The sequence below is a fragment of the Puma concolor genome, chromosome E4 (assembly GCF_028749965.1).
Source record: "Puma concolor isolate L17-30 chromosome E4, mPumCon1.1.hap2, whole genome shotgun sequence".
Classification (NCBI taxonomy): Eukaryota; Metazoa; Chordata; class Mammalia; order Carnivora; family Felidae; genus Puma; species Puma concolor.
In genome coordinates, this window is record NC_141683.1 from 26,107,303 (window position 1) to 26,121,681 (window position 14,379).

Sequence of the window (14,379 nt, forward strand, 5' to 3'; positions counted from 1 at the left end):
GTGTTGCTTAGGAATCGGGTCTTCCTAGACTGTTGACCAATCCTTCTCTTTTCAGCCATGGCTGGGTCTCCTGACTCCCCTGGGCCGTCCAACCCCACGGCCTCTCTGAGGCCTGAACTCCCCTGTTGTCCTGCTGGGACGATGTGGGGTTCCTCGCCTTCGCCAGCAACCACTCTTCTCCCGGTCCGCTCCCATACACCCGCGGAGAATGTTCACCTGTGCTGGCCTTCCTCCTGTTCTCTTCCTCATTAGGAGAATGTGCTTTTCGTCACTGCTTTATTGTCATTTTGGTGGGGGGGGGGGGTCTCAGGAAGGACAACGCACATGTGTGGCCAGTAGTCTGTCTTTAAACAGAAATCTTCAATTCCCTCTTTTTCCGCTTTTGGTTATTTATTTTTTTAAAGTAAACTCCTACCCCCAATGTGGGGCTTGAACTCATGACCCTGAGATCAAGAGTCACATGCTCCACCAACTGAGCCAGCCAGGCGCCCCTTCAATTCTCTCTTAATGTGTCTGTTTTATGGTTTTCAGACTGAGGGTCACTCTGTCTTTTTTTAAAAAAAAATTTTAAGAATGTTTATTTATTCTTGAGAGAGAGAGAGAGATAGAGAATGAGTGGTGGAGGGGCAGAGAGAGAGAGAGAGAGAGAGAGAGAGAGGAAGACACAGAATCTGAAGCAGACTCCAGTCTCCAAGCTGTCAGCACAGAGCCCGACGCAGGGCTCGAACTCACGAACCTCGAGATCATGACCTGAGCCAAAGTCAGATACTTAACCGATTGAGCCACCAGGTGCCCCTAGAGAGGTGTTCTTATGCAAAATGACATATGTGCAAAGTTATTTATCGCAGCACTGTTTACTTAGGCAAAACATGGTGGAAAGCCCAAATGACTGAGTAGAGACATAAATTAGAGACAGCCATATAATGGAATATCATGTAGTCACAAACATGAGAACACTTTATGCATTGATAGGAAATGGTATCTAAGATATATTTAGTAAAAACTGGGGGATGCAGAATAAGTGGCTAACACTCTTGTGACATTTGTGTAAAGGGGAAAAAATAAAATGTGTTTGTGTTGTCTATGAATAAAGTCCCTTGAGGTTACAGCAACAATCACATCTCCAAAGAGGGGAACTAGCTGCTGGGAGATGGGGTGAAAGGGACACTTTCTTTTTAAAATTATTATTATTATTATTATTAATGCGTATTTATTTTTGAGAGACAGAGACAGAGCATGAGTGAGGGAGGGGCAGAGAGGGAGGCAAACACAGAATCTGACACAGGGCTCGAACCCATGAACCGTGAGATCATGACCTGAGCTGAAGTCGGACACTCAGCCGACTGAGCCGCCCAGGCTCCCCAAGGGACACTTTCACTATAAATGCTCTTGGACCTTTTAAATTATGGAGCACACAGATGTGTTGTCTATTAAATATAAATAAATTAAATTTAAAACTCCCCTTTGTACCATCTCAATTTAGTTTTTTTTTTTTTAATTTTTTTTTTTCAACGTTTATTTATTTTTGGGACAGAGAGAGACAGAGCATGAACGGGGGAGGGGCAGAGAGAGAGGAAGACACAGAATCGGAAACAGGCTCCAGGCTCTGAGCCATCAGCCCAGAGCCTGACGCGGGGCTCGAACTCACAGACCGCGAGATCGTGACCTGGCTGAAGTCGGACACTTAACCGACTGCGCCACCCAGGCGCCCCAACAATTTAGTTTTTTAAAAAGCACACATACTAAATTATTATAAAATAATTGTTTGTTAATCTATATTCTCTGAATTCAGATTATGTTCTAATGTAACATAACCCTTTAATATGAAATATGTATTTTGCTATATAATATGCCTGTATATTACATATTGTATTTATCATACTTACCCTCTTTTTAAAGTTCTCTTTATAAAAAAAGAATCTGAAGGGAAAACATCAACATGTTAACAGTCGTTATTTCTGGGTAGCTGGCAGATGAGTGATTTTAATTTTCTTCTCTCTTCTTTTTCTGTTTCTCCCCTCACTTATTTTAAATTTTTAAAAATTTATTTATTTTGAGGGGTGCCTGGGTGGCTCAGTCGGTTGAGCATCCGACTTTGGCTCAGGTCATGATCTCCCAGCTCGTGGGTTCGAGCCCCGCGTCGGGATCTGTGCTGACGGCTCAGAGCCTGGATCCTGCTTCGGATTCTGTGTCTCCCTCTCTCTCTCCCCTTAACCCACTTGTATTCTGTCTCTGTCTCTCTCAAAAATAAACATAAAAAAAATTTTTTTAATTTATTTATTTTTGAGACAGAGACAGCAAGAGTGGGGGAAGGGCAGAGAGAGAGAGAGAGAGAGAGAGAGAGAGAATCCCAAGCAGGCTCCGTGCTGCCAGTGCTGAGTCCGACGCAGGGCTCAATCTCAAGAACCTTGAGATCATGACCTGCGCTGAAACCAAGAATCGGGCACTTAACTGAGCCACCCAGGAACCCCTGCCCCAATTTTTAATGATAAAGATATATTCCTTCTAATGATCAGGAAAAAGCCATGTATGTTCCCCCTCCCCACTGTTTGCAGGAATCCCTTCAATGTGCACGTTGAGGCCCCTGTTGCATTTGCATCCTCCTCTGTGGTTCCCCGTCCCTCCCCCCCACCCCGCACCCCTGGGAGGGTTTATGACCTGTGAACACGGCCCCTTGGCTGTTCTCCCCTGTCCTGCAGTAACGCGACCCAGTCTGTCCAGCTCAAATATCCCCCCTCCCAGATAGAATCAGGGGCGCCCTCCTTTGTGGCCGGGTAACCCACCATCCCCCTCTGCACCGGATTCCTCATGTGTGTGGCCCTTGTCTTATGAGTCACCGTGCTTCCCGGTGCAGCGCAGGCCCTGACTCACCCCGAGTGCCAGGAAAGTGTGGGCCTAACGGCTGTTCCCTCATGGCTTCTTCCACCTTCTGCAAGATGGAGGTACTGAGAGAATTACTATTGGCCACAGTCTCTGCTTTGGTGTCTCCTTTCTGCGTGTCAGAGTTTCTAGGGTGTGAACTTGGTGTTCTGCCTGACCTGGCCGCAGTCCTTGCTCCCCTCCTCGCGGGGCCCCCTGCCTAAGTGGCATTCTTCAAACAGGGATGCATCTTCCAAACCAACAAGGGGTGCTGGACCCACTCCCAGTGGTCCGGTGTGAGGAGACAGGGCTCTCCTGGGGTGGCTCGTCTGAGGAAGTAGAAGAGTCCCCTTCTTCATGTCCCTGGAGAACACGGGGCTGGGAGACGAGGTGACATTTGCGGCAGAGACTTGTCCACGGACCCCCCCACCCCCCGTCCTCCAGGAGCCTTCCAGTCTTCCTGCCCGCCCCTATCTGGAGGGATGCTGGCCAGAAGGGATGGGGTGGGAGCCGGAGGGGTGACTGGAGCAGGGCCCTGCTGCCCGTCTCCCTGCCTGGAGGACCTGAATTTTCTTTCCGTTTTGCAGAAGAAAGTTGCTGCCAGAGAATCCCACTCCTTCCCGGTTTCCCAGAGTCCAGAGACCCAGTGGTTCATAAACTGCGCCCCCGCCCCTGTGCCCCCCATCTCTCACCAAGCCCTGCCCCCAGTTCACAGGGGAGCTGAACCTAAAGGAAGTGACAGCGGAGAAGATGTCAAGTTCCTCTCCCGTCCATTTTTGCCCTGGCTTCAGGGATGCTATTTGAGACCTTGCCCCTAATCTGGCCACTGTTGCTCTCACCCTTCTTCCCCAGATTTCCCAAGAGGCTGAGTCTCGGCCTGAGAGTCTGGACACTGGCTCCCTTTGCAGCATCGCCCTCGGATGAGAGCGCCACGAAGGCTGGAGGCGGGGCGCACATGGCCCTGGGTGGACACGGGCAGTTACTGATGGAGTCCAGACCATTAACGGTCTCCCGTGTCCGAAACCCTTCCATTAACAGACCCTAATGGCTGATATTTACCGAGGACCTGGTACGTCCCAGACATGTTCTGAGTGCTCTCCTGCGTTAAGGAAATGGATTCGTTGACCACATCTCTGTTTTGCATACAAAGAAACTGAGGCACAGAGAGGTAAAGCAGGTGACCCAAGGTGAATGGTCTAGCCAGGATCTGAACCCTTTGGCTCCAGAGCCTGTGCCCTTAACTGCAAGGCCAAGCTGCCAGGGGAGAGGCCGTCTGCCAGCCCTGCTCTGCCTCCTTCCGGCAGCTTCTTGTAAAGCGCACACGTTCCCGGCGAGGGCCCAGGGACGCCTCGTCCACCTCCTGGGTGTGAATTAGTTTAGCAGATCCTTCCCCCCCCCCCCCCCCCCGGAAGGAGTTGGCTGCGGGCCTAAGGATAACCCTGGGCTTCTCGCGGGGTGGGTGGGGAATGGAGCCTCAAAAGAGGGCACGCGGGTCAAGGAAGAGCAGGCAGCGTCCTCAGAGCCGCTGAGGGTGGCGGAGAGGGGGAACGGTTAGGTCCCCCAGCCCGGTAGGGACAACAGCAGGGAGACAAGAGGAGGAACAGTGAGGGTAGAGTGAGGAAGGGCCTGAGCTGGCCCCTCAGAGCCAATGCGTTTAGTGTGACCTCCTGGAGAGGAGCAAAGGGGCTTGGAGGCGGATGGACAGGGGAGTGGACAGACAGACAGGGCAGTGGAGGGGTGGCAACAGCCCTCGAGGCCTGATCTGGGTGTCAGGGTCCTGCGGGCCATAGCCTGAGCCCTGACCCTCCAAGGATGCCCCGGGCCACTCCATCAGAGTCCAGAGTCATGATTCTGAATTTGAACCCCCCACACCCAGCCCAGCTCTTGGCTCCCCAGGGGCATGAAGTGTGTCTGTGCCAGCTGGAGGCCAGATGCGGCCAGGATCCTTCTCTTGGAATTGCCTAAAAACCTAGAATAAACTTGTGCCACCACACCCGTGCCGTGGACCATTCAGGGCCTACAGCATGCCCCCTGGTCTTCATGGTGATGCGGGGAGGTGGCCCAGACTATCCTCATCTAGCCTGTGAGCACTTGCGCTCAGGGAGGTTGCCACTCGCTCGGGATTCAAACCCAGAATTGCACACACCGAGCGTGACGCTCCTTTCACTAACCCACAGCTGCCCCCCGGGGCTCCCAGCCAATGCTGTAGCTGTGGGGCCTTCCTGGGATCCCCGCAGGAGTTCCTTGCCTTCCAGACCCTTTGCGCACTGCTTCCCAAACCTCTGTTTGCTTCAGAATCGCCCGGAGAGGGTATTTAAGATGCAGATTTCCAGAGTTCACCCGGCCCCGAGATTCTGACTGTGGAGTCTGGGTTGGGGCCCAGGGTTCTGAATTCGCAGCACACAGCAAATAATTCTAAAGCAGGAGGTTCCTGGAGGCACCCAGCTCTGAGAAACCTGTACTATTTGCCAGCTCAGGATCTCAGCTGTCTGTCCCAAACCCTTTCCCGTGGCAGAGGTCCATAAACATCCAAGGGATGAACGAGGACCCCTTTATCCCTGATTTTGTCACTCCGGTTTCTCTTGTGGACTTAACATGTTGTAAAGGGCGACGGGAGACTTTTCTAGGCTGCAGATTGGTCGTCCTCATAGGCTCCAGGCTGCTTCTCCTGGGTTTCACTCCTCAGGCAAGGGACATGTGCGTGAGGTGAGGCCACCATGAGGTCGTGGCAGGGGCATCGGGCTGCACCCACATTTTCAGACCGGGTTGGTGCTCTCTTTGGCTAAAGTCACAGAAGGCAGTCCAGACCCCAAGGCAGTGTTTCTCTGATTGTGCCCCAGCAACTTCAGAGTCACCTGTGTTGTCTGGCAAAAAATGCAGATTCCAGTCACCTAACCTTGTTCTGTTGAGGGGTGGGGTGGGGGACGGGGCCCAGAACTCTGCATTCTTAGCTAACACCCCAACCAATTCTTATGGACGCGAACGGTTGAGAAATCCTGCTGTAGAACGTGGATTTTGCAGCGTCACGGACCTGGGTTCAAAGCTCAGCTCTGCCACGAAATAGCTGTGTGTGTGTGGTCTGGAACTAATTCCTTAACCTTTGTGAGACGGTTTCCTCATCTATAAGAAGCGGGTTACTATGCCGGCCTCTTGAGGATTAAATCAAACTGTGGGAAAATCGATACACAACACCCGGCATCGGGGAACCTCTCCGGGGGGCACACCCAGCCACGTGGTAAAGGGGGGGGTGCACAAATTAAATGCCTTCCCTGGGAGGGAAGAGCTGGGCGTACACCCAGCATTACTCATCCATGGCAAACGCCGAACTGTTGTAACACACTTCTGACCCGCGTTTCCTGTAGGATGAGCTCCATGAGCTTTCCAAGGTGACCAGATCCGGTTCCCGTCCTCAGGTGTGAGCCGTCCCAAGTTGGAGTCAGGTGATGTAAAGAGAATAACCGTTCAGTTTGGCCCCTCGTAGGCAAGTCCTCCATCCCACCCTCGCCCCCAACCCCTTTCCCCTCCACTTTACATCCCCAAACCCCTCTCGCTGTGGGACTAGGCCCTCTCTGCAAACCACAGGTCAGCCAAGGTCCCTGGGACCTTTAGTCTGGTAGCCGGCTGTCAGGAGTGGGGAGTCTGGGAGTCTCCCTTGCCTTGGCTCCCCGAGTCTGGCCCATCCAAAGAAATGCCAACACTTGCGAGAAGCTTCCATCATTCATAACGGGTCAGTTCCCTCCGGAAATGTTCCCCAGCTCTGCTGAAAGCCTGCCAGGCGACTCGGTGACGTCCAGCTCTCAGCCCACACAATGGGCACGGGCAGAACAATGTGGAGTCGGAAAAACATCCCGCCAGTCCTTAGGCTCACATCCTCCTGGGAGCCCACCCCACGCCCATCCCAAGGCTCCCAGAGCTAGTGGGAAAGGGTGGGGGGAGAAGGAGGGGTGCAGAGAGGGGCCCGGAGCAGCTGTGGAAGAGGCAAGGTGAAGAGTGGCTGTCTTCCGAACCAGCTGGGCGAGTCAGATTAGAAGTCAAATCTGCTTATTCTGGCTCCCCTGCCAGCTCTAAGGGGCCAAGGGCTCAACAGCTCCATACTGGAACGGATTAAAATCGGAGCTGGCAAAAAACTAGTTCAGTGAGGCAAATAGGTGTTCCTGATGGGAGACTTTGCTTTGTCACTTAACTAACCGTGTGCAAGGTGTTAAACCTCCCAGGGCCTCAGTTTTCACATCCGTGAAATGGGGTAATCGTGCCTGCCCCTGTCTACCCCACAGGATGTTTTTCAGAGCAAAATGGGCTAGCGTGCATGAGAGTGCCTCAGTCATTGCAAACAAATTCACCAACTGGTGTTGTTCGCCTAACAAAGCAGTTAGGGTTGGGGTGGCAGTGAAGACCGCCCAGACAGTTTACAATCTGAACCCTAGGAAGACACTGAAACCCGAGTACAGAACGCAGGCTGTTAGAATTTCTAGATAGTGAGGCTTGGGGGTACGACTGGTTGGAGGTGGAGGGTGTTGGATGACTTACCTCGAGGTCACATTACCCTATCAAGCTCTGGTTTTACTCAGGTTGTGTGTATTTGGGTGACGTTTGGGTGATGGGGGTTATGAGAGGCTGAGACCCCCTGAAGCCCTAGTGTCAGCACTTTGGTGCCGGCAGAACTGAGCACACAGAAAATATTCATGGGGTGGATCACGGAAGACTTCCTGGAGGAGGGGAGTTTGAGACGTGCTTGAAAGGAGGAGGGAGGGAAATGATTCATACAAAACACTGAAGTGGAAACAGGTTGGTGTAAAATCTGGAGCAGAGGGGACACTCTAGGGCATCTGGGGCCCCCCTTCACTCTAGGGACAGGGGCGCTGACTCCCAGCAAGGGGAAGCACCTGTCCAAGGCCCAGTGAGTCTGAGCTGGAGCTGCTGAGGGAGGTGGAAGAAGTCCAGGCAGGGGGAACACGGACAGGTGGCCTCTGGAGGTGCAGAGGCTTGAGAAAGGAAGCCCCTTCCGGGAAGGGTGGGTCCTTGGCCCAGCGGCACGAGTGTAGATGGTCGCACTACAGAGTGGATGGTCAGACACAGGTGGAGAAAGAGGCTCAGAGGCTGGGGAACATAGGGCTTGGGAACCTTGCGAAGATGCCGGTAGGACCATCAGTGGGAAGATTCCTGATGGATCAGACGTTTCATTTTTTTTTTTTTTTTTCCCTCAACATTTATTTATTTTTGGGACAGAGAGAGACAGAGCATGAACGGGGGAGGGGCAGAGAGAGAGAGAGACACAGAATCGGAAACAGGCTCCAGGCTCCGAGCCATCAGCCCAGAGCCCGACGCGGGGCTCGAACTCACGGACCGCGAGATCGTGACCTGGCTGAAGTCGGGCGCTTAACCGACTGCGCCACCCAGGCGCCCCATCAGACGTTTCATTTTTATATTAATTCATGTTTCTTCACGACCCTGACCCGAACCTAGAGTGTAAAGGTGCAACTCACTTTATGAGGCTTGTAACACTCACAGGTACTGCGGGGGCTGAGGAAGGGGAGGGGAGGGAGGCTCACGGCGGGCAGGCCGCTCCCACCCTCTGGGATTATCACCCGGGCATCTGTGAGGAGCAGATAAACGAAGCCCACTTCGAAGCCATTATTATTATTCCTGCAATCGGCTTATCTCTCCCTGACCAGACGTGAGTTCCTTGAGGAGAGAGCACTGTTTACTTATTTCTAAATCTTTAGTGTTTCACAGGGTTGCTTGGGCCAAGGAGATGTTTAATAAATGTCTGTTGAAGTAAACAAAGGACATTTTTTTAAATTTAGTCAATTTGTTAAATTCACAGCACTCTGCCTGGAACATAGATGTGTTAGGATAAGGGACGTCGGAATTCTCCAGCTCTGATGGCAGTTCGGGAGGAAGAGTGGCTCCCCTAGGACAGAAGGGGTTTTATTCATCCCTGGACTCCCCCCCCCACCCCGCCCCCGCCACAGTACTTCCTCCCTCTAGTGCTCCCTCATGGCACTCACTGGGAAAACAGAGGGTGAGTGATGTCTGCTTTTATCCTGGGAGACAGGTAACAACGCTAACACTTAATGTGGTGCTTTCTATGTGGCCAATAAATTCTGAGTGCTTTCCGTGTATGAACTCGTTAAAATTTTTTTTGATGTTTATTCATTCCCGAGAGAGAGAGAGAGAGAGAGCACAAGTGGAGGAGGGGCAGAGAGAGAGAGAGAGGGAGACACAGAATCTGAAGCAGGTTCAGGCTCCGAGGTGTCCGCACAGAGCCCGACATGGGGCTTGAACTTGGGAACGGCGAGATAATGACCTAGGCCGAAGTCGGATGCTTAACCAACTGAGCCACCCAGGCACCCCTATGTATTAACTTGTTTAATCTCCACATTAATCCTACACTCACCCTATTTTACAGATGGGGAAACCGAGGCACGGAGAAGCCATGTTATGTGGTCCCACAACCAGGAAGTGGTGGAACAGGATTCAAGTCGAGGCAGCCAGACACTAGAGAGAGCTCTGCTCTCGACCTCTGCCCTGCTTGTGAATCCTGACCTTCCCCGCTACCTTGTATAGTGAAGCTGGGCCGTCCTTTCCATTACCAGGTGGAACTCTTGGCCAGAGGCATACAGTCACAGGTGGTTGAGGATCACCTCTCTAACCCCTGGCTCCATCCCCTCTTCCCCAAGGCAGCCTTCCCACCCTCAACAGCTCTAGCTTCTGGAACCCCAGGTTTGTTCATTCCCACACCCCAGAGTCAGTCCCAGCTCTTGAAAAGCCAAGGTAGTCTGGCCTTAAAGCGAGTGACCTGATTGGGAGGGTGGCCCAAGCCTCCTGGAGTCCAGGGGGAAGGAGGTTTGCAACCCACAGCCACGGTTTACTACATTTTTCTCGGCCACTCTGAGCAATGCTTCTCACCTGTGGGCCAGACCTTGCTCCCCCGCTTGGCAAAGTGGAGACCCAAAGAGTAGTGTCAGACCAGGTACGGATCTGGCCGACCCAGATGGCCCCTTCCTCTGCAAGCCGGTAGGACTTAGGAGAGGCAGTGCACGCCCCCAGAGCTCCCAACAGGTGCTCCCCCAGCCCCTGCCACAGTGCTTCTAGGGACAGAGCACTGGCTACCTCAGAAGGCAGCTGACCCACTTTGAGTGACACCTTGACCCAATGCTTTTATTGTAAACTTTTCCATGCTTCCTTCCCCAGCTCTGTGGAGACAATACTCTGGGCTGAGGTCATCTTCAAGGCTTGCAAAATCCTTGAGATGGAAGGTGCCTAATACATTGTTGAAAATAACAGATCTTATCAAGGGTGAAGAAAGCAAGAAACGAAAAAGCGGCCAATTCTAATGCCAGGATTGGGATCCCGGGGGGAAGGAGGGGGCTGGAATCCCTGCTGCTGGGGACCAGGGTGGGCATGCGCAGCGTACCCATGCCACCGTTTACCGAGCACTGGGTGCCAGCCCCAGGGTTCTCTTGAACCCTCACAATCCTGTGAAAAAGGGTGATGCCGCAGAGAAGGAAACTGAGGCACAGAGGGGTGTAACATGCCCAAGGTGGCCCAGCTCGCAAGCAGCAGAGATGGGATTTGAATCCAGGGCTGTGTATTTTGGAGCCCTGGATGTGTAAGACTCCGTCTCAGGAACCCAGGACCCAGCTGACCCCTCCTCCAGGGAAAACCTGGATGGCATAAAAAGGTTTTGTTGTGTTTGAAATGTTAAAGAAGAAAAGAACAAAAAGAAAAGAAAGGAAAAGAAAAGAAAGAAAAGAACAAAAAGAAAAGAAAGAAAAGAAAACAAAAAGAAAAGAAAGAAAAGAAAAGAAACAAAAGAAAAGAAAGAAAAGAAAGAAAAAAGAAAAGAAAAGGAAAAAAGAAAAGAAAAGAAAAGGAAAAAAGAAAAGAAAAGAACTTGGTAAATTTTAAAAGACAACTCTCCTTCCCTCAAGTAACTGAGATCTCATGAGAGGAAGCCAAGACCACATCCTAACTGACTCTGACTCTGAGCTCCCCCAAGTAGGGTCTAAGTCAGGGTCAAGTTTGTATCCGGGTGGTACTGGAAACAGAGCCTGGCACATTGTCAGGAGCCCTCAGATGAATAATGAATGAGGGAAGGAGGCAGGGAGGGAGGAGGGAGAGGGGAAGGAGGAGGCAGAGGGGAGGGGGGAGGGGTCAGGAAATAGGAACAGGGCAGAAGCTCCAAGCAGGGAGGAGTGCTGCCTGCATCCAGGAGGACAAAGCCACGCGCCTGCCACGCTCTGGCTGCACCCCCCATGGCCGCACAGCCACTGCCACAGCGCCCCATGACCCCTGCTTGTGTCGACGTCACTAGAAAAGGGATGAGGGTGAAAAAAAGGGAAGCTTGGCCTCAGGAGAGCTTTTCAGGGATTCGGGCTTGGGGAGGCCGCAAGATCTTCTTCCTCAGGGAGAAGGCCAGGTCAGCTGATGGCTCCCCAGGGTTAAGTGTTCCCCCCCAAAGAGGAAGGGGGAGGGGCAGAAAGAGGGCGTGGCAGAGGGGAAAAGGGAGTGAGAGCCAGGAAGAAGGAGGGAAGGAGGGAGAGGAGAAGAGGCTGATGGGGGGGGGAGGCGCCGGCAGGCAGCGTACCCTCTGCCCCGTCCTGTCCTGTCTCGGGCGGTGGCACACCCTCACCGGAGCTGAGCACCGACCTTCAGAAAGGCCGCCAGGCACAGCGGCCTCCGGCCTCCATGTCCTATGCTGCCCTTCCCATTGGTGGATGGTGGGAGGTCCAGAGGGTCCAGAGGAGGAGCTGGCTGGTGGCAGGGGGCGTGTGGTGGGGTGGGGGCGCAGTGACTGTTGGCTAACCCTCTGGTGCCTATGGTGACCTTTGCTTGTAGGTGACCGGAGGGCGAGGGTGCTGTTCCGAGTCCTCAGGACCCCAGCTGTGCATCCTCTGCGCTGGCCGCTGGCCGCCGGCCGCCCACATCTTCCCGGGAGGCCGGTGGTGCTGCTCAGGCGGGCGGGCCTGGGTTCAAGTCCTGACAAACCTGCTCACTTGCACACGCTCCATTAGGGTCATCTAAGGAGCTTTTGAAAAACTACCGATGCCTGTCCCCACCGCCAGGTCTGAGCAAACCGATCTGAGCTGGAGCCAGGCATTGGCATGTCCTACGTGCTCCCGGCGGCCTCACCAGCCTGCCTGGCCACTGTGCTCCAGCCTGCCTCCTCCTTGCTCATTCTCAAGTACGCTCCCTTCAGGGCCTTTGCTGGAATGCTCTGTCCTTGGGGGTCCACCTTCCCCGCCCCCCCTCAAGTCACGGCTGCCCCTGATCTTGTCAGAGAGCCCCCACCCCCGGCTGTCACACCTGTCCTGACCCTGCTCAATTTTGTCCTATCACACTTCTGACCCCTGGATGTACCATGTGTGTATCTGGGTGACATCTTTCTAAGCTCTTTGACAGCAGGGACATGGCGGTTCTTTCACTGCCCCATCCTCAGGGCCCAACATAGCGCCTGGCACTCAATGAGCACTTGACAAGAAGGTGTATGGAGACACCTTCTCCACCAGCAGGCCTGAGCCCCTGGAAGGTGAGGGCACCTCATGCACCTCGGCATCCTGGGCCCAGCGACCGATTCATGGTGTGAGGATTTGCTCCGGAGACAGAAGGGCTCATGAGTGCTGGGAGGCCTCAAGATGGAAGCAGGGGTCCAAAGGGATGGAGGTGGAAAGATGGGCCACAAGGGCGCTGCTTCAAGGAAGACAAGGAGGTCTGGCGACGGCGCTGACCCTCAGGGGGTCCAAGCAGCCGAGCAGGGCGAAGGGAGTGGCGGCCTGGGGGACTGAACCAGACTGGAGGGGCAGGGCGACTGGGAGCCCACAGGAAGGGAAGGGTGGGGCTGTGGAGAGCCAGCCCCTGGTCCCACCCCACCCCTGCAGCCATCCACAACTAGGACCTTTTGTCAGGCAGCTGCAAACTACAAACGCCCGGCAGAGCGGGCATGGTGAAAGGAGAGGTCAGTCGAGACCCCGGGATCCCTGACCTGCTCCAGGAGCAGATGGCGCAGTGGTACCAGGGGGGATATGACTCGCTAAGGGGTGCTTTTGCCCAGGGCTCCAGTGAAACGGGCAAGCTCCTGAGCCCTAAGGTATAAGGACATGATGGCGGGGGTGTCCAGGAAACACGTGCCTGTGTTGTTTAGCCTGGTCGCTAGAGAGCCAGGTGATGGCGCCTGACGCCCTCCGCCCCTACAGCTCATAACCAGACTCACCGGGCCCTCCAGCTGCCTTCTCCGGAAGCACTTCTGCACTGAAAGGTTTGGAGCGCTAACTACATACGAAGCCTGGTGTGAACCTGTCGCTGGGGGCCCCAGGCTTTCTTGGGCAGCTCAGAGTGCCTTGATGCCCCCCCTCACCATAGACCTCCAACATACCCCCCCACCCATGTGAGCCTCCACAACAGACAGAGCAGCTGTCCCCCCCAGGAACTCTTAAAGGGGCAGGCCCCTCTGTGAACTGGTGGCCATCGCTGCCTGCCCACAACGGTGGTCTCGCGAGGTGCTCCAGCAAAGCAGCGGCAGCCTGGAGTCCTGCCTTGGGTTGGCTCCCCTGGCTCCGAGGGCCCCGCACTGTCCACACCTCCTTCTCTCTGCCCCTTTCCCTCCTTGAAGACCAATGGCTGGTATGGCCGACAGACCTGGGATTCTTATTTGCTTGATGACTCTGGGGAAGACAGTTAACTTCACTGTCCTCACCTGCAGAGCAGGGAGAGCGACAGGCTGTTGTGAGGGGTCAGTGAGATGCTTCTGCACGTGCTTGGCATGTAGTAGGGAGTCTCATCAATATCAGGTCTGTCTGGGCTCTTTCCAAACTCAGCTTTTTGTTTTGTTTTTGTTTTTTGGTGTGTGTGTGTGTGTGTGTGTGTGTGTGTGTTTGAGAGAGAGAGAGCTCACTGAAGGGGCAGAGACAGAGAGAGAGAGGGAGAGAGTGAATCCCAAGCAGGCTCCATGCTGTGAGTACAGAGCCCAATTCAGGGCTAGATCTCACAACAGTAAGACCATGACCTGAGCGGAAACTAAGAGTCATCGGACCCTTAACCGACTGAGCCACCCAGGTGACCCCCCACTCAACTTAGCTTAAAAAGTCTGACTTGGGGGGCACCGGGATGGCTCAGTCAGTTGAGTGTCCGACTCTTGATTTCAGCTCAGGTCATGATCCCAGGGTCGTGGGATCAAGCCCTCTGTTGCTTAGCATGGAGCCTGCTTAAGAGTCTCTCTCTCTCTCCCTCTGCCCCTCTCCCTGGCTCACGGTCTCTCTCATATTCATATATTCATATATATATATATATATATATATATACACATATATAAATCCCTGATTCCCACCACTACGTCTCCCAACAAGCACTAACTGTCCTATAGTTTGGTGACCGGCTGCCTGAAAAGGGTGAGGAAGTCCAGGGGGCAGAAGTGGTGCTGGGCTGAGAACCAAGCCCTGGTCTGCCGCTTACTTTCATGACCTCGGAAGACATCACCCAACCTCAGCATTAGCTTCCTTCTCTGAAAGCAGCCACGCCAAG